Genomic DNA, 23,295 nt, shown 5'->3' with positions numbered 1-23,295 from the left:
GACATAGCGCTGTGATATTCAGTGGGCCTCACACAATCCAAGTGTCCAGTGTCCACAAGTGTCTGCAGAAATTCAAAATCTCCCTTATCCTGTAGTCACTTTTTTCACACCTGCTGCATCGAGCCTGTGACATAGCGCTGTGATATTCAGTGGGCCTCACACAATCCAAGTGTCCAGTGTCCACAAGTGTCTGCAGAAAATCAAAATCTCCCTTATCCTGTAGTCACTTTTTTCACACCTGTGCCATCGAGCCTGTGACATAGCACTGTGATATTCAATGGGCCTCACACATTCCAAGTGTCCAGTGTCCACAAGTGTCTGCAGAAATTCAAAATCTCACAGAAATTCAAAATCTCCCTTTTGCTGTAGTCACTTTTTTCACACCTGTGCCATCGAGCCTGTGACATAGCGCTGTGATATTCAGTGGGCCTCACACAATCCAAGTGTCCAGTGTCCACAAGTGTCTGCAGAAATTAAAAATCTCCCTTATCCTGTAGTCACTTTTTTCACACCTGTGCCATCGAGCCTGTGACATAGCACTGTGATATTCAGTGGGCCTCACACAATCCAAGTGTCCAGTGTCCACAAGTGTCTGCAGAAATTCAAAATCTCCCTTATCCTGTAGTCACTTTTTTCACACCTGTGCCATCGAGCCTGTGACATAGCGCTGTGATATTCAGTGGGCCTCACACAATCCAAGTGTCCAGTGTCCACAATTGTCTGCAGAAATTCAAAATCTCCCTTATCCTGTAGTCACTTTTTTCACACCTGCTGCATCGAGCCTGTGACATAGCGCTGTGATATTCAGTGGGCCTCACACAATCCAAGTGTCCAGTGTCCACAAGTGTCTGCAGAAATTCAAAATCTCCCTTATCCTGTAGTCACTTTTTTCACACCTGTGCCATCGAGCCTGTGACATAGCGCTGTGATATTCAGTGGGCCTCACACAATCCAAGTGTCCAGTGTCCACAAGTGTCTGCAGAAAATCTAAATCTCCCTTATCCTGTAGTCACTTTTTTCACACCTGTGCCATCGAGTCTGTGACATGGCGATGTGATATTCAGTGGGCCTCACTCAATCCAAGTGTCCAGTGTCCACAAGTGTCTGCAGAAATTCAAAATCTCCCAGAAATTCAAAATCTCCCTTATCCTGTAGTCACTTTTTTCACACCTGTGCCATCGAGCCTGTGACATAGCGCTGTGATATTCAGTGGGCCTCACACAATCCAAGTGTCCAGTGTCCACAAGTGTCTGCAGAAATTCAAAATCTCACAGAAATTCAAAATCTCCCTTATCCTGTAGTCACTTTTTTCACACCTGTGCCATCGAGCCTGTGACATAGCGCTCTGATATTCAGTGGGCCTCACACAATCCAAGTGTCCAGTGTCCACAAGTGTCTGCAGAAAATCTAAATCTCCCTTATCCTGTAGTTACTTTTTTCACACCTGTGCCATCGAGCCTGTGACATAGCGCTGTGATATTCAGTGGGCCTCACACAATCCAAGTGTCCAGTGTCCACAAGTGTCTGCAGAAAATCTAAATCTCCCTTATCCTGTAGTCTCTTTTTTCACACCTGTGCCATCGAGTCTGTGACATAGCGCTGTGATATTCAGTGGGCCTCACACAATCCAAGTGTCCAGTGTCCACAAGTGTCTGCAGAAATTCAAAATCTCCCAGAAATTCAAAATCTCCCTTATCCTGTAGTCACTTTTTTCACACCTGTGCAATCGAGCCTGTGACATAGCACTGTGATAATCAGTGGGCCTCACACAATCCAAGTGTCCAGTGTCCACAAGTGTCTGCAGAAATTCAAAATCTCCCTTATCCTGTAGTCACTTTTTTCACACCTGCTGCATCGAGCCTGTGACATAGCGCTGTGATATTCAGTGGGCCTCTCACAATCCAAGTGTCCAGTGTCCACAAGTGTCTGCAGAAATTCAAAATCTCCCTTATCCTGTAGTCACTTTTTTCACACCTGCTGCATCGAGCCTGTGACATAGCGCTGTGATATTCAGTGGGCCTCACACAATCCAAGTGTCCAGTGTCCACAAGTGTCTGCAGAAAATCTAAATCTCCCTTATCCTGTAGTCACTTTTTTCACACCTGTGCCATCGAGCCTGTGACATAGCGCTGTGATATTCAGTGGGCCTCACACAATCCAAGTGTCCAGTGTCCACAAGTGTCTGCAGAAAATCTAAATCTCCCTTATCCTGTAGTCACTTTTTTCACACCTGTGCCATCGAGCCTGTGACATAGCGCTGTGATATTCAGTGGGCCTCACACAATCCAACTGTCCAGTGTTCACAAGTGTCTGCAGAAATTCAAAATCTCCCTTATCCTGTAGTCACTTTTTTCAAACCTGTGCCATCGAGCCTGTGACATAGCCCTGTGATATTCAGTGGGCCTCACACAATCCAAGTGTCCAGTGTCCACAAGTGTCAGCAGAAATTCAAAATCTCACAGAAATTCAAAATCTCCCTTATCCTGTAGTCACTTTTTTCACACCTGTTCCATCGAGCCAGTGACATAGCACTGTGATATTCAGTGGGCCTCACACAATCCAAGTGTCCAGTGTCCACAAGTGTCTGCAGAAATTCAAAATCTCACAGAAATTCAAAATCTCCCTTATCCTGTAGTCACTTTTTTCACACCTGTGCCATCAAGCCTGTGACATAGCGCTGTGATAGTCAGTGGGCCTCACACAATCCAAGTGTCCAGTGTCCACAAGTGTCTGCAGAAATTCAAAATCTCCCTTATCCTGTAGTCACTTTTTTCACACCTGTGCCATCGAGCCTGTGACATAGCACTGTGATATTCAGTGGGCCTCACACAATCCAAGTGTCCAGTGTCCACAAGTGTCTGCAGAAATTCAAAATCTACCTTATCATGTAGTCACTTTTTTCACACCTGCTGCATCGAGCCTGTGACATAGCGCTGTGGTATTCAGTGGGCCTCACACAATCCAAGTGTCCAGTGTCCACAAGTGTCTGCAGAAAATCTAAATCTCCCTTATCCTGTAGTCACTTTTTTCACACCTGTGCCATCGAGCCTGTGACATAGCACTGTGATATTCAGTTGGCCTCACACAATCCAAGTGTCCAGTGTCCACAAGTGTCTGCAGAAATTCAAAATCTCCCTTATCCTGTAGTCACTTTTTTCACACCTGCTGCATCGAGCCTGTGACATAGCGCTGTGATATTCAGTGGGTCTCACACAATCCAAGTGTCCAGTGTCCACAAGTGTCTGCAGAAAATCTAAATCTCCCTTATCCTGTAGTCACTTTTTTCACACCTGTGCCATCGAGCCTGTGACATAGCGCTGTGATATTCAGTGGGCCTCACACAATCCAAGTGTCCAGTGTCCACAAGTGTCTGCAGAAATTCAAAATCTCCCTTATCCTGTAGTCACTTTTTTCACACCTGCTGCATCGAGCCTGTGACATAGCGCTGTGATATTCAGTGGGCCTCACACAATCCAAGTGTCCAGTGTCCACAAGTGTCTGCAGAAATTCAAAATCTCCCTTATCCTGTAGTCACTTTTTTCACACCTGTGCCATCGAGCCTGTGACATAGCACTGTGATATTCAATGGGCCTCACACATTCCAAGTGTCCAGTGTCCACAAGTGTCTGCAGAAATTCAAAATCTCACAGAAATTCAAAATCTCCCTTATCCTGTAGTCACTTTTTTCACACCTGTGCCATCGAGCCTGTGACATAGCGCTGTGATATTCAGTGGGCCTCACACAATCCAAGTGTCCAGTGTCCACAAGTGTCTGCAGAAATTCAAAATCTCCCTTATCCTGTAGTCACTTTTTTCACACCTGTGCCATCGAGCCTGTGACATAGCACTGTGATATTCAGTGGGCCTCACACAATCCAAGTGTCCAGTGTCCACAAGTGTCTGCAGAAATTCAAAATCTCCCTTATCCTGTAGTCACTTTTTTCACACCTGTGCCATCGAGCCTGTGACATAGCGCTGTGATATTCAGTGGGCCTCACACAATCCAAGTGTCCAGTGTCCACAAGTGTCTGCAGAAATTCAAAATCTCCCTTATCCTGTAGTCACTTTTTTCACACCTGTGCCATCGAGCCAGTGACATAGCACTGTGATATTCGGTGGGCCTCACACAATCCAAGTGTCCAGTGCCCACAAGTGTCTGCAGAAATTCAAAATCTCACAGAAATTCAAAATCTCCCTTATCCTGTAGTCACTTTTTTCACACCTGTGCCATTGAGCCTGTGACATAGCGCTGTGATATTCAGTGGGCCTCACACAATCCATGTGTCCAGTGTCCACAAGTGTCTGCAGAAATTCAAAATCTCACAGAAATTCAAAATCTCCCTTATCCTGTAGTCACTTTTTTCACACCTGTGCCATCGAGCCTGTGACATAGCGCTGTGATATTCAGTGGGCCTCACACAATCCAACTGTCCAGTGTTCACAAGTGTCTGCAGAAATTCAAAATCTCCCTTATCCTGTAGTCACTTTTTTCACACCTGTGCCATCGAGCCTGTGACATAGCACTGTGATATTCAGTGGGCCTCACACAATCCAAGTGTCCAGTGTCCACAAGTGTCAGCAGAAATTCAAAATCTCACAGAAATTCAAAATCTCCCTTATCCTGTAGTCACTTTTTTCACACCTGTTCCATCGAGCCAGTGACATAGCACTGTGATATTCAGTGGGCCTCACACAATCCAAGTGTCCAGTGTCCACAAGTGTCTGCAGAAATTCAAAATCTCACAGAAATTCAAAATCTCCCTTATCCTGTAGTCACTTTTTTCACACCTGTGCCATCAAGCCTGTGACATAGCGCTGTGATATTCAGTGGGCCTCACACAATCCAAGTGTCCAGTGTCCACAAGTGTCTGCAGATATTCAAAATCTCCCTTATCCTGTAGTCACTTTTTTCACACCTGTGCCATCGAGCCTGTGACATAGCACTGTGATATTCAGTGGGCCTCACACAATCCAAGTGTCCAGTGTCCACAAGTGTCTGTAGAAATTCAAAATCTCCCTTATCATGTAGTCACTTTTTTCACACCTGCTGCATCGAGCCTGTGACATAGCGCTGTGGTATTCAGTGGGCCTCACACAATCCAAGTGTCCAGTGTCCACAAGTGCCTGCAGAAAATCTAAATCTCCCTTATCCTGTAGTCACTTTTTTCACACCTGTGCCATCGAGCCTGTGACATAGCACTGTGATATTCAGTTGGCCTCACACAATCCAAGTGTCCAGTGTCCACAAGTGTCTGCAGAAATTCAAAATCTCCCTTATCCTGTAGTCACTTTTTTCACACCTGCTGCATCGAGCCTGTGACATAGCGCTGTGATATTCAGTGGGTCTCACACAATCCAAGTGTCCAGTGTCCACAAGTGTCTGCAGAAAATCTAAATCTCCCTTATCCTGTAGTCACTTTTTTCACACCTGTGCCATCGAGCCTGTGACATAGCGCTGTGATATTCAGTGGGCCTCACACAATCCAAGTGTCCAGTGTCCACAAGTGTCTGCAGAAAATCTAAATCTCCCTTGTCCTGTAGTCACTTTTTTCACACCTGCTGCATCGAGCCTGTGACATAGCGCTGTGATATTCAGTGGGCCTCACACAATCCAAGTGTCCAGTGTCCACAAGTGTCTGCAGAAATTCAAAATCTCCCTTATCCTGTAGTCACTTTTTTCACACCTGTGCCATCGAGCCTGTGACATAGCACTGTGATATTCAGTGGGCCTCACACAATCCAAGTGTCCAGTGTCCACAAGTGTCTGCAGAAATTCAAAATCTCACAGAAATTCAAAATCTCCCTTATCCTGTAGTCACTTTTTTCACACCTGTGCCATCGAGCCTGTGACATAGCGCTGTGATATTCAGTGGGCCTCACACAATCCAAGTGTCTAGTGTCCACAAGTGTCTGCAGAAATTCAAAATCTCCCTTATCCTGTAGTCACTTTTTTCACACCTGTGCCATCGAGCCTGTGACATAGCACTGTGATATTCAGTGGGCCTCACACAATCCAAGTGTCCAGTGTCCACAAGTGTCTGCAGAAATTCAAAATCTCACAGAAATTCAAAATCTCCCTTATCCTGTAGTCACTTTTTTCACACCTGTGCCATCGAGCCAGTGACATAGCACTGTGATATTCGGTGGGCCTCACACAATTCAAGTGTCCAGTGCCCACAAGTGTGTGCAGAAATTCAAAATCTCACAGAAATTCAAAATCTCCCTTATCCTGTAGTCACTTTTTTCACACCTGTGCCATCGAGCCTGTGACATAGCGCTGTGATATTCAGTGGGCCTCACACAATCCAAGTGTCCAGTGTCCACAAGTGTCTGCAGAAATTCAAAATCTCCCTTATCCTGTAGTCACTTTTTTCACACCTGTGCCATCGAGCCTGTGACATAGCACTGTGATATTCAGTGGGCCTCACACAATCCAAGTGTCCAGTGTCCACAAGTGTCTGCAGAAATTCAAAATCTCCCTTATCCTGTAGTCACTTTTTTCACACCTGCTGCATTGAGCCTGTGACATAGCGCTGTGATATTCAGTGGGCCTCACACAATCCAAGTGTTTGGTCAGACCTCATCTGGAATATTGTGTCCAGTTTTGGGCACCACATTTTAAAAAAGACATCAACAAACTGGAGCAAGTTCAGAAAAGAGCGACCAGAATGGTGACCGGTCTGCAAACCCTGTCTTATGAGGAAAGGTTGCAGGATTTGGGAATGTTTAGTTTGCAAAAGAGAAGACTGAGAGGAGACTTAATTGCTGTCTACAAATATCTAAAGGGCTGTCACATTGTAGAAGGATCAACTTTATTCTCATTTGCACAAGGAAAGACTAGAAGCAATGGGATGAAACTGAATGGGAGGAGACACAGATTAGATATTAGAAAAAACTTTTTGACAGTTAGAGTGATCAATGAGTGGAACAGGCTGCCACGAGAAGTGGTGAGTTCTCCTTCAATGGAAGTCTTCAAACAGAGGCTGGACAGACATCTGACTGGGATGATTTAGCGAATCCTGCTTTGAGCAGGGGGTTGGACCAGATGGCCCAGGAGGTCCCTTCCAACTCTACGATTCTATGATTCTATGATTCTATGTCCAGTGTCCACAAGTGTCTGCAAAAATTCAAAATCTCCCTTATCCTGTAGTCACTTTTTTCACACCTGCTGCATCGAGCCTGTGACATAGCGCTGTGATATTCAGTGGGCCTCACACAATCCAAGTGTCCAGTGTCCACAAGTGTATGCAGAAAATCTAAATCTCCCTTATCCTGTAGTCACTTTTTTCACACCTGTGCCATCGAGCCTGTGACATAGCGCTGTGATATTCAGTGGGCCTCACACAATCCAAGTGTCCAGTGTCCACAAGTGTCTGCAGAAATTCAAAATCTCCCTTATCCTGTAGTCACTTTTTTCACACCTGTGCCATCGAGCCTGTGACATAGCGCTGTGATATTCAGTGGGCCTCACACAATCCAAGTGTCCAGTGTCCACAAGTGTCTGCAGAAATTCAAAATCTCCCTTATCCTGTAGTCACTTTTTTCACACCTGTGCCATCGAGCCTGTGACATAGCACTGTGATATTCAGTGGGCCTCACACAATCCAAGTGTCCAGTGTCCACAAGTGTCTGCAGAAATTCAAAATCTCACAGAAATTCAAAATCTCTCTTATCCTGTAGTCAATTTTTTCACACCTGTGCCATCGAGCCTGTGACATAGCGCTGTGATATTCAGTGGGCCTCACACAATCCAAGTGTCCAGTGTCCACAAGTGTCTGCAGAAATTCAAAATCTCCCTTATCCTGTAGTCACTTTTTTCACACCTGCTGCATCGAGCCTGTGACATAGCGCTGTGATATTCAGTGGGCCTCACACAATCCAAGTGTCCAGTGTCCACAATTGTCTGCAGAAATTCAAAATCTCCCTTATCCTGTAGTCACTTTTTTCACACCTGCTGCATCGAGCCTGTGACATAGCTCTGTGATATTCAGTGGGCCTCACACAATCCAAGTGTCCAGTGTCCACAAGTGTCTGCAGAAATTCAAAATCTCCCTTATCCTGTAGTCACTTTTTTCACACCTGCTGCATCGAGCCTGTGACATAGCGCTGTGATATTCAGTGGGCCTCACACAATCCAAGTGTCCAGTGTCCACAAGTGTCTGCAGAAAATCTAAATCTCCCTTATCCTGTAGTCACTTTTTTCACACCTGTGCCATCGAGCCTGTGACATAGCGCTGTGATATTCAGTGGGCCTCACACAATCCAAGTGTCCAGTGTCCACAAGTGTCTGCAGAAAATCTAAATCTCCCTTATCCTGTAGTCACTTTTTTCACACCTGTGCCATCGAGCCTGTGACATAGCGCTGTGATATTCAGTGGGCCTCACACAGTCCAAGTGTCGAGTGTCCACAAGTGTCTGCAGAAAATCTAAATCTACCTTATCCTGTAGTCACTTTTTTCACACCTGTGCCATCGAGCCTGTGACATAGTGCTGTGATATTCAGTGGGCCTCACACAATCCAAGTGTCCAGTGTCCACAAGTGTCTGCAGAAATTCAAAATCTCCCTTATCCTGTAGTCACTTTTTTCACACCTGTGCCATCGAGCCTGTGACATAGCGCTCTGATATTCAGTGGGCCTCACACAATCCAAGTGTCCAGTGTCCACAAGTGTCTGCAGAAAATCTAAATCTCCCTTATCCTGTAGTCACTTTTTTCACACCTGTGCCATCGAGCCTGTGACATAGCACTGTGATATTCAGTGGGCCTCACACAATCCAAGTGTCCAGTGTCCACAAGTGTCAGCAGAAATTCAAAATCTCACAGAAATTCAAAATCTCCCTTATCCTGTAGTCACTTTTTTCACACCTGTTCCATCGAGCCAGTGACATAGCACTGTGATATTCAGTGGGCCTCACACAATCCAAGTGTCCAGTGTCCACAAGTGTCTGCAGAAATTCAAAATCTCACAGAAATTCAAAATCTCCCTTATCCTGTAGTCACTTTTTTCACACCTGTGCCATCAAGCCTGTGACATAGCGCTGTGATATTCAGTGGGCCTCACACAATCCAAGTGTCCAGTGTCCACAAGTGTCTGCAGATATTCAAAATCTCCCTTATCCTGTAGTCACTTTTTTCACACCTGTGCCATCGAGCCTGTGACATAGCACTGTGATATTCAGTGGGCCTCACACAATCCAAGTGTCCAGTGTCCACAAGTGTCTGCAGAAATTCAAAATCTCCCTTATCATGTAGTCACTTTTTTCACACCTGCTGCATCGAGCCTGTGACATAGCGCTGTGGTATTCAGTGGGCCTCACACAATCCAAGTGTCCAGTGTCCACAAGTGCCTGCAGAAAATCTAAATCTCCCTTATCCTGTAGTCACTTTTTTCACACCTGTGCCATCGAGCCTGTGACATAGCACTGTGATATTCAGTTGGCCTCACACAATCCAAGTGTCCAGTGTCCACAAGTGTCTGCAGAAATTCAAAATCTCCCTTATCCTGTAGTCACTTTTTTCACACCTGCTGCATCGAGCCTGTGACATAGCGCTGTGATATTCAGTGGGTCTCACACAATCCAAGTGTCCAGTGTCCACAAGTGTCTGCAGAAAATCTAAATCTCCCTTATCCTGTAGTCACTTTTTTCACACCTGTGCCATCGAGCCTGTGACATAGCGCTGTCATATTCAGTGGGCCTCACACAATCCAAGTGTCCAGTGTCCACAAGTGTCTGCAGAAAATCTAAATCTCCCTTATCCTGTAGTCACTTTTTTCACACCTGCTGCATCGAGCCTGTGACATAGCGCTGTGATATTCAGTGGGCCTCACACAATCCAAGTGTCCAGTGTCCACAAGTGTCTGCAGAAATTCAAAATCTCCCTTATCCTGTAGTCACTTTTTTCACACCTGTGCCATCGAGCCTGTGACATAGCACTGTGATATTCAGTGGGCCTCACACAATCCAAGTGTCCAGTGTCCACAAGTGTCTGCAGAAATTCAAAATCTCACAGAAATTCAAAATCTCCCTTATCCTGTAGTCACTTTTTTCACACCTGTGCCATCGAGCCTGTGACATAGCGCTGTGATATTCAGTGGGCCTCACACAATCCAAGTGTCTAGTGTCCACAAGTGTCTGCAGAAATTCAAAATCTCCCTTATCCTGTAGTCACTTTTTTCACACCTGTGCCATCGAGCCTGTGACATAGCACTGTGATATTCAGTGGGCCTCACACAATCCAAGTGTCCAGTGTCCACAAGTGTCTGCAGAAATTCAAAATCTCACAGAAATTCAAAATCTCCCTTATCCTGTAGTCACTTTTTTCACACCTGTGCCATCGAGCCAGTGACATAGCACTGTGATATTCGGTGGGCCTCACACAATTCAAGTGTCCAGTGCCCACAAGTGTGTGCAGAAATTCAAAATCTCACAGAAATTCAAAATCTCCCTTATCCTGTAGTCACTTTTTTCACACCTGTGCCATCGAGCCTGTGACATAGCGCTGTGATATTCAGTGGGCCTCACACAATCCAAGTGTCCAGTGTCCACAAGTGTCTGCAGAAATTCAAAATCTCCCTTATCCTGTAGTCACTTTTTTCACACCTGTGCCATCGAGCCTGTGACATAGCACTGTGATATTCAGTGGGCCTCACACAATCCAAGTGTCCAGTGTCCACAAGTGTCTGCAGAAATTCAAAATCTCCCTTATCCTGTAGTCACTTTTTTCACACCTGCTGCATTGAGCCTGTGACATAGCGCTGTGATATTCAGTGGGCCTCACACAATCCAAGTGTTTGGTCAGACCTCATCTGGAATATTGTGTCCAGTTTTGGGCACCACATTTTAAAAAAGACATCAACAAACTGGAGCAAGTTCAGAAAAGAGCGACCAGAATGGTGACCGGTCTGCAAACCCTGTCTTATGAGGAAAGGTTGCAGGATTTGGGAATGTTTAGTTTGCAAAAGAGAAGACTGAGAGGAGACTTAATTGCTGTCTACAAATATCTAAAGGGCTGTCACATTGTAGAAGGATCAACTTTATTCTCATTTGCACAAGGAAAGACTAGAAGCAATGGGATGAAACTGAATGGGAGGAGACACAGATTAGATATTAGAAAAAACTTTTTGACAGTTAGAGTGATCAATGAGTGGAACAGGCTGCCACGAGAAGTGGTGAGTTCTCCTTCAATGGAAGTCTTCAAACAGAGGCTGGACAGACATCTGACTGGGATGATTTAGCGAATCCTGCTTTGAGCAGGGGGTTGGACCAGATGGCCCAGGAGGTCCCTTCCAACTCTACGATTCTATGATTCTATGATTCTATGTCCAGTGTCCACAAGTGTCTGCAAAAATTCAAAATCTCCCTTATCCTGTAGTCACTTTTTTCACACCTGCTGCATCGAGCCTGTGACATAGCGCTGTGATATTCAGTGGGCCTCACACAATCCAAGTGTCCAGTGTCCACAAGTGTATGCAGAAAATCTAAATCTCCCTTATCCTGTAGTCACTTTTTTCACACCTGTGCCATCGAGCCTGTGACATAGCGCTGTGATATTCAGTGGGCCTCACACAATCCAAGTGTCCAGTGTCCACAAGTGTCTGCAGAAATTCAAAATCTCCCTTATCCTGTAGTCACTTTTTTCACACCTGTGCCATCGAGCCTGTGACATAGCGCTGTGATATTCAGTGGGCCTCACACAATCCAAGTGTCCAGTGTCCACAAGTGTCTGCAGAAATTCAAAATCTCCCTTATCCTGTAGTCACTTTTTTCACACCTGTGCCATCGAGCCTGTGACATAGCACTGTGATATTCAGTGGGCCTCACACAATCCAAGTGTCCAGTGTCCACAAGTGTCTGCAGAAATTCAAAATCTCACAGAAATTCAAAATCTCTCTTATCCTGTAGTCACTTTTTTCACACCTGTGCCATCGAGCCTGTGACATAGCGCTGTGATATTCAGTGGGCCTCACACAATCCAAGTGTCCAGTGTCCACAAGTGTCTGCAGAAATTCAAAATCTCCCTTATCCTGTAGTCACTTTTTTCACACCTGCTGCATCGAGCCTGTGACATAGCGCTGTGATATTCAGTGGGCCTCACACAATCCAAGTGTCCAGTGTCCACAATTGTCTGCAGAAATTCAAAATCTCCCTTATCCTGTAGTCACTTTTTTCACACCTGCTGCATCGAGCCTGTGACATAGCTCTGTGATATTCAGTGGGCCTCACACAATCCAAGTGTCCAGTGTCCACAAGTGTCTGCAGAAATTCAAAATCTCCCTTATCCTGTAGTCACTTTTTTCACACCTGCTGCATCGAGCCTGTGACATAGCGCTGTGATATTCAGTGGGCCTCACACAATCCAAGTGTCCAGTGTCCACAAGTGTCTGCAGAAAATCTAAATCTCCCTTATCCTGTAGTCACTTTTTTCACACCTGTGCCATCGAGCCTGTGACATAGCGCTGTGATATTCAGTGGGCCTCACACAATCCAAGTGTCCAGTGTCCACAAGTGTCTGCAGAAAATCTAAATCTCCCTTATCCTGTAGTCACTTTTTTCACACCTGTGCCATCGAGCCTGTGACATAGCGCTGTGATATTCAGTGGGCCTCACACAGTCCAAGTGTCGAGTGTCCACAAGTGTCTGCAGAAAATCTAAATCTACCTTATCCTGTAGTCACTTTTTTCACACCTGTGCCATCGAGCCTGTGACATAGCGCTGTGATATTCAGTGGGCCTCACACAATCCAAGTGTCCAGTGTCCACAAGTGTCTGCAGAAATTCAAAATCTCCCTTATCCTGTAGTCACTTTTTTCACACCTGTGCCATCGAGCCTGTGACATAGCGCTCTGATATTCAGTGGGCCTCACACAATCCAAGTGTCCAGTGTCCACAAGTGTCTGCAGAAAATCTAAATCTCCCTTATCCTGTAGTCACTTTTTTCACACCTGTGCCATCGAGCCTGTGACATAGCGCTGTGATATTCAGTGGGCCTCACACAATCCAAGTGTCCAGTGTCCACAAGTGTCTGCAGAAAATCTAAATCTCCCTTATCCTGTAGTCACTTTTTTCACACCTGTGCCATCGAGCCTGTGACATAGCGCTGTGATATTCAGTGGGCCTCACACAATCCAAGTGTCCAGTGTCCACAAGTGTCTGCAGAAAATCTAAATCTCCCTTATCCTGTAGTCACTTTTTTCACACCTGTGCCATCGAGTCTGTGACATAGCGCTGTGATATTCAGTGGGCCTCACACAATCCAAGTGTCCAGTGTCCACAAGTGTCTGCAGAAATTCAAATTCTCCCAGAAATTCAAAATCTCCCTTATCCTGTAGTCACTTTTTTCACACCTGTGCCATCGAGCCTGTGACATAGCGCTGTGATATTCAGTGGGCCTCACACAATCCAAGTGTCCAGTGTCCACAAGTGTCTGCAGAAATTCAAAATCTCACAGAAATTCAAAATCTCCCTTATCCTGTAGTCACTTTTTTCACACCTGTGCCATCGAGCCTGTGACATAGCGCACTGATATTCAGTGGGCCTCAAACAATCCAAAAGTGTCCAGTGTCCACTAGTGTGTGCAGATAATCTAAATCTCCCCTGTCCTATAGACACCTTGTACCTTGTTTTACATTACTATATAGTTTGTTGGATTTTGTCTACATTTCTACCAAAAATGAGGAAGGCTGGTGGAAGATGCCGTGGAATTGGGCGGGGGTTGGCAGCTGGTAATAATGGTGTTGGTGGTGGATCTGATGGTAGTGGCAAAAGCAAAATAGGACCGAATGCAGGAGGTGCTGACCCTGCGCCATCGTCTGGCTCCATAAGGCTTCGAAGGCTTAGTTTTCTAGGAGTTGGCAAACCGCTTTTAACGCCAGAGCATCAGGAAAAAGTTTTGTCTTACATTGCTGACTCAGCCTCCAGCTCTATCGCCTCCTCTTCTTCAGTTGTAAAAAGTAAAAGCACTGAGTCGTCATTGGAGGCTCATGTTCATGAACCACACCTTTCCTTGTGTCCTTCACCACAACCAAGATTGAAGGATGATGCAGGCCATACTACTGATTACTCCATGGAGCTGTTTTCACATACCATGCCTGGATTATCAAGTGAAATGGTGAATTACCCAGGCCAAGATGAATCTGACATGGAGTGCACTGATGCACAGCTGCTGATAGATGATTCTGCTGGTACATTCACTCAGAGCACTACATTGTCCTCGCAGTGTACAGAGCCAGATTCTGACCCTGATGAGACTCATTTGCCCCTTCCCGCACACTATACCACCATACACGGTGACACAGAGGAAGGTGCACATGACATTGAAGAGGAGGTGATGGATGACCCAGTTGTTGACCCAGATTGGCATCCATTGGGGGAAGAGGGTACTGCTTCCAATAGCTCAGATGAGGAGCATCCACAGCAGACATCAACATCGCAACAGCTGTTATCTGACAGGCCCGGAGCACTCCAAAGACAGGTTCCAAAAATCAAAAGAGTTGCTGGACAGCTTGTCCAGAGGGTCAAAACATCACAACATGCTAGGCCGCAAAATGTCTGCCAAAGTAGGAAGAGTGCAGTGTGGCACTTTTTTGAACAAAATCCTCATGATCAGGCCAAGGTTATCTGTAAGAAGTGCGCAAAGACCTTTAGCCGAGGGAAAAATCTGAAAAATTTGAATACCAGTTGCATGCTTAGACATTTAACCAGCATGCACTTGCAAGCGTGGACACAACACCAAACCTCAAGTGCCACATGTGCAACTGATCACAAAGAAGGTAGTCAGCAACACTACATTGTTTCCCCAATGTAAGACCACCGGTTAGCACAGCAGCAAATGTTGAGGTGTCATTGCAAGGCCACAGCAGTCAGGGAATCCCACTGTTATATCAACGAAATACTGAATCTAGGCCATCAGAAAGAACACCAACTCCATCACCATCATCAACCCTCTCTCAGTCCGCCCTGTCCACCGCTACTTCTACCATATGCAGATCTCAAGTCCAGCTCACCCTCCCAGACACTATGAGTAGGTCAAGAAAGTACTCAGTCTCTCATCCGCGTACACTGGGTTTGAACGCCCACATTGCCAAACTAATCTCGTGTGAGATGATGCCCTATCGGTTGGTGGAAAGCGCAGCTTTCCGTGAACTCATGGCCTATGCAGTACCACGCTATGACCTACCCAGTCGCCACTTCTTCTCTCGCAAAGCCATCCCAGCCCTCCACCATCATGTGAAAGACCGCATTGTCCATGCACTCAAGCAGTCAGTGAGTGGAAAGGTGCACCTCACAACTGATGCATGGTCCAGTCGGCATGGCCAGGGCCGTTACGTGTCCATCACTGCGCACTGGGTTAATGTGGTGGATGCAGGGTCCACAGGGGACAGTGGTGGTGGGACAGTGCTGCCTAGCCCACGGTATAGGAAACAGTTGGCTGTAGGCACTCCTCCTCCTCCTCCTCCTCCTCCAGAAGCGAAAGCTCGTCCACAGAGCGCAGTCGTACGAGCACTCCATCTGCAGCTGCCACTGTTGCACACAAGGTGTCCCCCTATCGAGCAGCTAGTGGAAAGCGTCAGCAGGCTGTGTTGCAGATGATGTGTTTGGGCGACAGACACACCGCCGAGGTGCTGGCCGAGTACTTGAAGCGACAAACTGAGTCATGGCTGGGCAGTGTACATCTTGAGGCAGGCAAGGTAGTTAGTGATAACGGCCGTAATTTTGTGGCAGCCATATCCCTTTCAAAACTCAGCCACATACCTTGCTTGGCTCACACCTTGAACCTGGTGGTGCAGTGCTTCCTCAAAAATTATCCGGAGTTAACAGCCCTGCTCCATAAGGTGCGAAGACTGTGCGCGCACATCCGCCGGTCGCCTGTACACTCCGTTCGTATGCAGAAGCTGCAGCGATTGCTCCACCTTCCCAACCACCGCCTCATTATCGACATTGCAACAAGGTGGAACTCCACCCTGCACATGGTGGAGCGGCTGTGCGAGCAGAGGCAGGCCATAATGCATTTGTGGGAGGATTCACGGCCAGGCACTATGAGAGCAGACATGGAGTTGACAGGTGTGCAGTGGTCAAAGCTGAAAGACCTCTGTAAAGTCCTTCAGTGTTTTGAGGAATGCACATGGCTGGTAAGCGCAGACGACGCCATCCTAAGCATGAGCATCCCACTTATGCGTCTGCTCATGCAAACTTTGACGCACCTTAAGGAGCAGGCGTCTGCAGCCAATGTTGACGAGGAGGAAGAGGAGGAGGGAATCCTTGATGACATTCAGCCATTGTCTGCTCAGGGACCTCTCCTGGACAAGTTGGAGGAAGAAGAGGAGGAGGAGGATGATGATGGGGATGATTACTTAGGGGAGGAGGATGCATCTCGTGGGGCAAGTGAAAATGTTGGCGTGGCAAGGTCTGGTACAGGGTTTGTGCGTGACTGGAGGGATGTGGATTTGCCAGAAAGTGCTCCTCCAACCAGCACTCGCAGTGCATCATTGACACCGGGAACATTGGCCCACATGTCAGATTATGCCTTGCGGATCCTAAAAAGGGACCCCCGCATTGCCAAAATGATGAACGATGACGACTACTGGTTGGCCAGCATCCTGGATCCACGCTATAAAGGCAAATTACAAAACATCATGCCACAGGAGAATCTTGACCTAATATTGGCTAATAAACAAGCAACTCTGGTAAATCGGTTGCTTGAGGCATTCCCAGCACACAACAGCGGTGATGGTTCTCACACGAGCCGTACGGGCCGGGGGCAGCTTGGCAGAGGTGTTCATGGTGAACACAGCAGAAGTGGCGTTGGAGACAGGGGTTTCATGACAATGTTGTGGACTGATTTTTCAAGTACCGCTCACACAACTGGTAATACAGCATCGATGGAAAGTGACAGGAGACAGCAGTTGTCAACTATGGTTACAAACTACTTTTCCTCCCATATCGATGTTCTCCCACACAGGTCATTCCCCTTTGACTATTGGGCCGCTAAACTGGACACCTGGCCTGAATTGGCACAATATGCCTTACAGGAGCTCGCTTGCCCAGCTGCAAGTGTGCTATCGGAAAGAGTCTTCAGTGCAGCTGGATCAATCCTGACAGAAAAAAGGACCCGTCTGTCAACCCGAAATGTGGATGATCTAACCTTCATTAAAATGAACCATGCATGGGTTTCCAAGGATTTTGTCCCACCTTCCCCTGATGACACATAGGGTGACAGAAAAATGGCTTGCTTTGGTCCACCTCTTCCTAGGACTTGACCTATTTCGCCTTTTGCATCAGCTGAATGTCCAACATCAGCATATGCCACTTTCTAAAACTCCCTAACTGTGCTGCCTCCCCCCCCCATGGCCGGGGTCATCACCTAGCGCACGACACCGTGCGAGTGCCGTTGCCCTGGACAGGTGGGTAGGCCGACTCTTGGGCGCGGGCACAGGCACAGGGTCCCTCATAGTGCAATCAAGTGTCTCTGACGGTGGTGGTGCACACCCGCCGTCAGACACACCGCCGTACTATGAGGGGCCCAGTGCCAGTACCGACGCCCACGAGTGCGCCCCCTTTGCTTGGGCAGGGCCCCAGCATTTGCAATCTTTACCTCTCCCTGCTCCTCCGCTGTGTAGTCTGGGCCGTCAAATCCATACTGTGCCTGACACCGTCTGAGCCTGCCTCCTGATGTATAGACATATCTTTTGAATGTGTACGCTATCCATACATGTTATCCGGGGATACGGTACCCTTTCTCACCTTTGTGCAATCACGTGCAATCCATACTGGGCCTTACACCATCTGAGCCTGCCTCCTGATGTATAGACATATCTTTTGAATGTGTACGCTTTCCATACATGTTATCCGGGGATACGGTACCCTTTCTCACCTTTGTGCAATCACGTGCAAGCCATACTGGGGCTAACACCGTCTGAGCCTGCCTCCTGATGTATAGACATATATTTTGAATGTGTACGCTATCCATACATGTTATCCGGGGATACGGTACCCTTTCTCACCTTTGTGCAATCACGTGCAAACCATACTGGGCCTAACACCGTCTGAGCCTGCCTCCTGATGTACAGACATATCTTTTGAATGTGTACGCTATCCATACATGTTATCCGGGGATACGGTACCCTTTCTCACCTTTGTGCAATCACTTGCAAGCCATACTGGGCCTTACACCGTCTGAGCCTGCCTCCTGATGTATAGACATATCTTTTGAATGTGTACGCTATCTATACATGTTATCCGGGGATACGGTACCCTTTCTCACCTTTGTGCAATCACTTGCAATCCATACTGGGCCTAACACCGTCTGAGCCTGCCTCCTGATATATAGACATATATTTTGAATGTGTACGCTATCCATACATGTTATCCGGGGATACGGTACCCTTTCTCACCTTTGTGCAATCACTTGCAATCCATACTATGCCTGACACCGTCTGAGCCTGCCTCCTGATGTATAGACATATCTTTTGAATGTGTACGCTATCCATACATGTTATCCGGGGATACGGTACCCTTTCTCACCTTTGTGCAATTACGTGTAACCCATACTGGGTGTGAGAACGGCTGGCGAGCTGTTAAGCAAGCTACAGCACCTGTGGTTTGCACACGTAAGTTTTTCATTTTTTTCAGGAATGACGGTTAGGCCTAATTCCGGAACTGCGGTTGACCTGCACTTACTGGGAAATCATCGTTCGCGAGTAATAATTGTAATCAGTGATCCCCATCACTAACGTTGTTCAGCGGGTTATCTGCACCTGTAAGCGACAAACGCTGGCCTTTTCAGTGTAGCGCACATGCAGCCACGGACATGTAAGGGCATGACACACCAGTTTTTGGCCAATCTCATGTGCCAGAGCCTCACGTGTCCCTCTAGTAAGCCAGACTCGGACCGCGGGGCATGACGGAGTCTCGTTCGTTAACGGAATTAAGCTTGCAATGTGTGCATCTGTTCTGTAGCTGGCATGGTTGAGGTTGCCCGTGTTGAGTCAAATTACGCCGTAGGCTCCACTCCTGGTGGTGCCCTTCTGGACATTCCTTTAAGGTTCAGCTTTGCAACCATACTGCCCACGTAAAACAAACACTTTGCCTTCATGAACGCTGTTTGGAGGGTCATGACTCGTGGGAATAACGCCGCCCAATCAGTTAACCTGCTAGAGAGATCCTTCGTTGCTCCCAAGCATGACATCACACTCCCTAGGAGGAAGGTAATGCCACTGTGGCAACCGTGCTCCTGGGGGAGACACAAGTGCACTGATGCCCAGCCACTGCTCGATGAATCTGCTGGTACATTGACCCAGACCATTCCCCTTGTACGCTACCCGGCCTGAATCTGACCCTGATGAAACTCAGGTTACCCTTCCCATATACAGTTCCATTTTACACGGTGACAAAGAGGAAGCTGCAGATGAAAGTGCAGGTTCGGCCCACTCGCCATCAGACACACCACCGTACTATAAGGGGCCCTGTGCCAGTGCCATCGCCAACGAGTGGGCCCCCCCTGCTTGCTCAGGATCACAGCACTTGCAAGGTTGAAATACTGTGCAGTGAGATGGAAGATGGGGACGACGAGGAGTCCAGACTAGTACAGGGATTCCCTAGCGAGGAGACTTATTTGATTGTTTTCAATGTTGGGACAGCAATTTTTGGGGAGCACTATACTCTGGAGAATGATAGATGGGGCCAACCATACACTGGAATATTCCAAAGGTGGACATCAGACACTGGAGCAGCATTTACAGGGCCCATTATACACTAGAGCATTAGAAATAGGGCCCATTATGTTTGGAGCATTATTTGGGCCCATAAGACAGTGGAGCTTCATCCATGGGGACCAACATATACTGTAGCATTATGTGGAGCTCATCATATACTGTTTCAAACATTATATGGGACCAATGATTCTGTATGGAGAAATAGATGGGCCTCGTCATGAGATGTAAAAAGTGAAGTATTTTTCATTGTACTATACCGCTATTTCTCTGCCGTATCGGAGCATGATGAGTTGTGGTATGTGTTAAAGGGGCGCTCTTTCGCCCAGGGCACATGAAAACCTGCAGCCAGCCCTACCCCCCCACAACTTTAGCCAAATAACCCCCATTTTTCAGTGCGTAACTTGTATTATGAAGTTAATTAAGGTTGACAAGCTTAAGTAAGAAGAATTGATGCTTTTGGCATTCAAATGAGCACTGTAGGTGTGTTTCCTGTCCTCCTCTCACTGCCGACTTTTATTCCCCATTGACTTACATTGGGTTTCGTGTTTCGGGACGACCCCGACTTTTCCCTATAATCGGCCGATCTTGCTCGACCCAACTTTTGGAAAAGTCGGGTTTCACGAAACGAAACTCGACCATAAAAAAACAAAAGTCGCTCAACTCTAATAATTATACATATTTTATATGAATATTGTTCACGGCTTACCATAACATGAATTCACATCAATTATGTCATTGAGTACTTATAACGGTAATCTGATATTATTATTATTGATATTAAATTATTTTGTCAAAGAAGAAGAAAAGATCTCGTTATATTTTGAGGGTTCCAATTAATGTCTGTCACCCTCAAAAGGGGGAATTGTTAAATATTATTAGTTATGGATTTATATATTAGTTATGGAGTTGTATTCTTATTATACTCCGTTCTGTACTGGACATTGCCTTCCACTAACACTGCAAGTGGTAAATGTCAGCTCCACTACATATTTAAGTTTAGCTTGAGGTAAATGTCAAACTCCATATGTACCGAGATCACGTGCTTCAAGAGACGTATATAATTCATGGCTCACTGTAGAGGTCGCTCGCTCCTTCCCTCACCATCATGAGACACAGACGCAAGATGTCTAGAGTTGAGCAAAACGGGTCGAAAAAATTCAAAAGTCGCCGACTTTTGGCAAAGTCGAGTTTCATGAAACGAAACCCGACCCTAGGATGAGGTCGGCCACGAGGTCGGCGACTTACGCGCCAAAGTCGCGTTTCAAAAGTTTGTTTTGCGCTCTTTTTCAGCCAATCAGGATCCACGGACACTGTGGGCAACGTGATGACCTAGGCACGGGTCACCACCATCTTTCAGAAGGGCATGCAAGTGATTGGCTTGCTTTGGTGGGCGTCACAGGGGGTATAAAAGGGCGTGCACGCCGACCGCCATCTTACTTCTGCCGATCTTAGTATAGGGAGAGGTTGCTGCTGATTCTGTAGGGAGAGCGTTAGGCAGGGAAGAAGACAAAAAAACTGCTTCTGCTGCTAGCGATTTGGCCTGCACAACACACAAGTCACTGTGTGTGCAGTGCAAGGGGAGGCTATATAGTGGTGTATCAGTGGTGTTGGTTGTTGGGCTGCCCTTTAAGGCTTCCTGACACGCTGGCATTGCTGTTTACCCACTGCTCCGCAAACTGCTTTTTTAAAAGCAATCCAATCTCCCTTATCCTCTAGTCACTTTTGTCACAGCTGTGCCATCGAGCGTGTCACATAGCGCTCAGATATCAGTGGGCCTCACACAATCCACAAGTGTCCAGTGTCCAAAAGTGTGCGCAGAGATTCAAAATCTCCATTATCCTCTCGTCACTTTGGTCACAGGCAGCTGTGCCATCGAGCCTGTCACATAGCGCTCAGATATCAGTGGGCCTCACACAATCCACAAGTGTCCAGTGTCCAAAAGTGTGCGCAGAGATTCAAAATCTCCATTATCCTCTCGTCACTTTGGTCACAGGCAGCTGTGCCATTGAGCGTGTCACATAGCGCTCAGATATCAGTGGGCCTCACACAATCCACAAGTGTCCAGTGTCCAAAAGTGTGCGCAGAGATTCAAAATCTCCATTATCCTCTCGTCACTTTGGTCACAGGCAGCTGTGCCATCGAGCCTGTCACATAGCGCTCAGATATCAGTGTGCCTTACACAATCCACAAGTGTCCAGTGTCCAAAAGTGTGCGCAGAGATTCAAAATCTCCATTATCCTCTAGTCACTTTGGTCACAGGCAGCTGTGCCATCGAGCCTGTCACATAGCGCTCAGATATCAGTGGGCCTCACACAATCCACAAGTGTCCAGTGTCCAAAAGTGTGCGCAGAGATTCAAAATCTCCATTATCCTCTCGTCACTTTGGTCACAGGCAGCTGTGCCATTGAGCGTGTCACATAGCGCTCAGATATCAGTGGGCCTCACACAATCCACAAGTGTCCAGTGTCCAAAAGTGTGCGCAGAGATTCAAAATCTCCATTATCCTCTCGTCACTTTGGTCACAGGCAGCTGTGCCATCGAGCCTGTCACATAGCGCTCAGATATCAGTGTGCCTTACACAATCCACAAGTGTCCAGTGTCCAAAAGTGTGCGCAGAGATTCAAAATCTCCATTATCCTCTAGTCACTTTGGTCACAGGCAGCTGTGCCATCGAGCCTGTCACATAGCGCTCAGATATCAGTGGGCCTCACACAATCCACAAGTGTCCAGTGTCCAAAAGTGTGCGCAGAGATTCAAAATCTCCATTATCCTCTCGTCACTTTGGTCACAGGCAGCTGTGCCATTGAGCGTGTCACATAGCGCTCAGATATCAGTGGGCCTCACACAATCCACAAGTGTCCAGTGTCCAAAAGTGTGCGCAGAGATTCAAAATCTCCATTATCCTCTCGTCACTTTGGTCACAGGCAGCTGTGCCATCGAGCCTGTCACATAGCGCTCAGATATCAGTGTGCCTTACACAATCCACAAGTGTCCAGTGTCCAAAAGTGTGCGCAGAGATTCAAAATCTCCATTATCCTCTAGTCACTTTGGTCACAGGCAGCTGTGCCATCGAGCCTGTCACATAGCGCTCAGATATCAGTGGGCCTCACACAATCCACAAGTGTCCAGTGTCCAAAAGTGTGCGCAGAGATTCAAAATCTCCATTATCCTCTCGTCACTTTGGTCACAGGCAGCTGTGCCATCGAGCGTGTCACATAGCGCTCAGATATCAGTGGGCCTCACACAATCCACAAGTGTCCAGTGTCCAAAAGTGTGCGCAGAGATTCAAAATCTCCATTATCCTCTCGTCACTTTGGTCACAGGCAGCTGTGCCATCGAGCGTGTCACATAGCACTCAGATATCAGTGGGCCTCACACAATCCACAAGTGTCCAGTGTCCAAAAGTGTGCGCAGAGATTCAAAATCTCTGTTATCCTCTCGTCACTTTGGTCACAGGCAGCTGTGCCATAGAGCGTGTCACATAGCGCTCAGATATCAGTGGGCCTCACACAATCCACAAGTGTCCAGTGTCCAAAAGTGTGCGCAGAGATTCAAAATCTCCATTATCCTCTCGTCACTTTGGTC

Source organism: Dendrobates tinctorius, unplaced genomic scaffold (genome assembly GCF_039654945.1).
Source record: "Dendrobates tinctorius isolate UK_male_01 unplaced genomic scaffold, ASM3965494v1 ptg000332l, whole genome shotgun sequence".
In the NCBI taxonomy this organism is placed as follows: domain Eukaryota; kingdom Metazoa; phylum Chordata; class Amphibia; order Anura; family Dendrobatidae; genus Dendrobates; species Dendrobates tinctorius.
The sequence above is the reverse complement of the archived record's forward strand: the minus strand, read 5'-3'. Positions refer to the sequence as shown.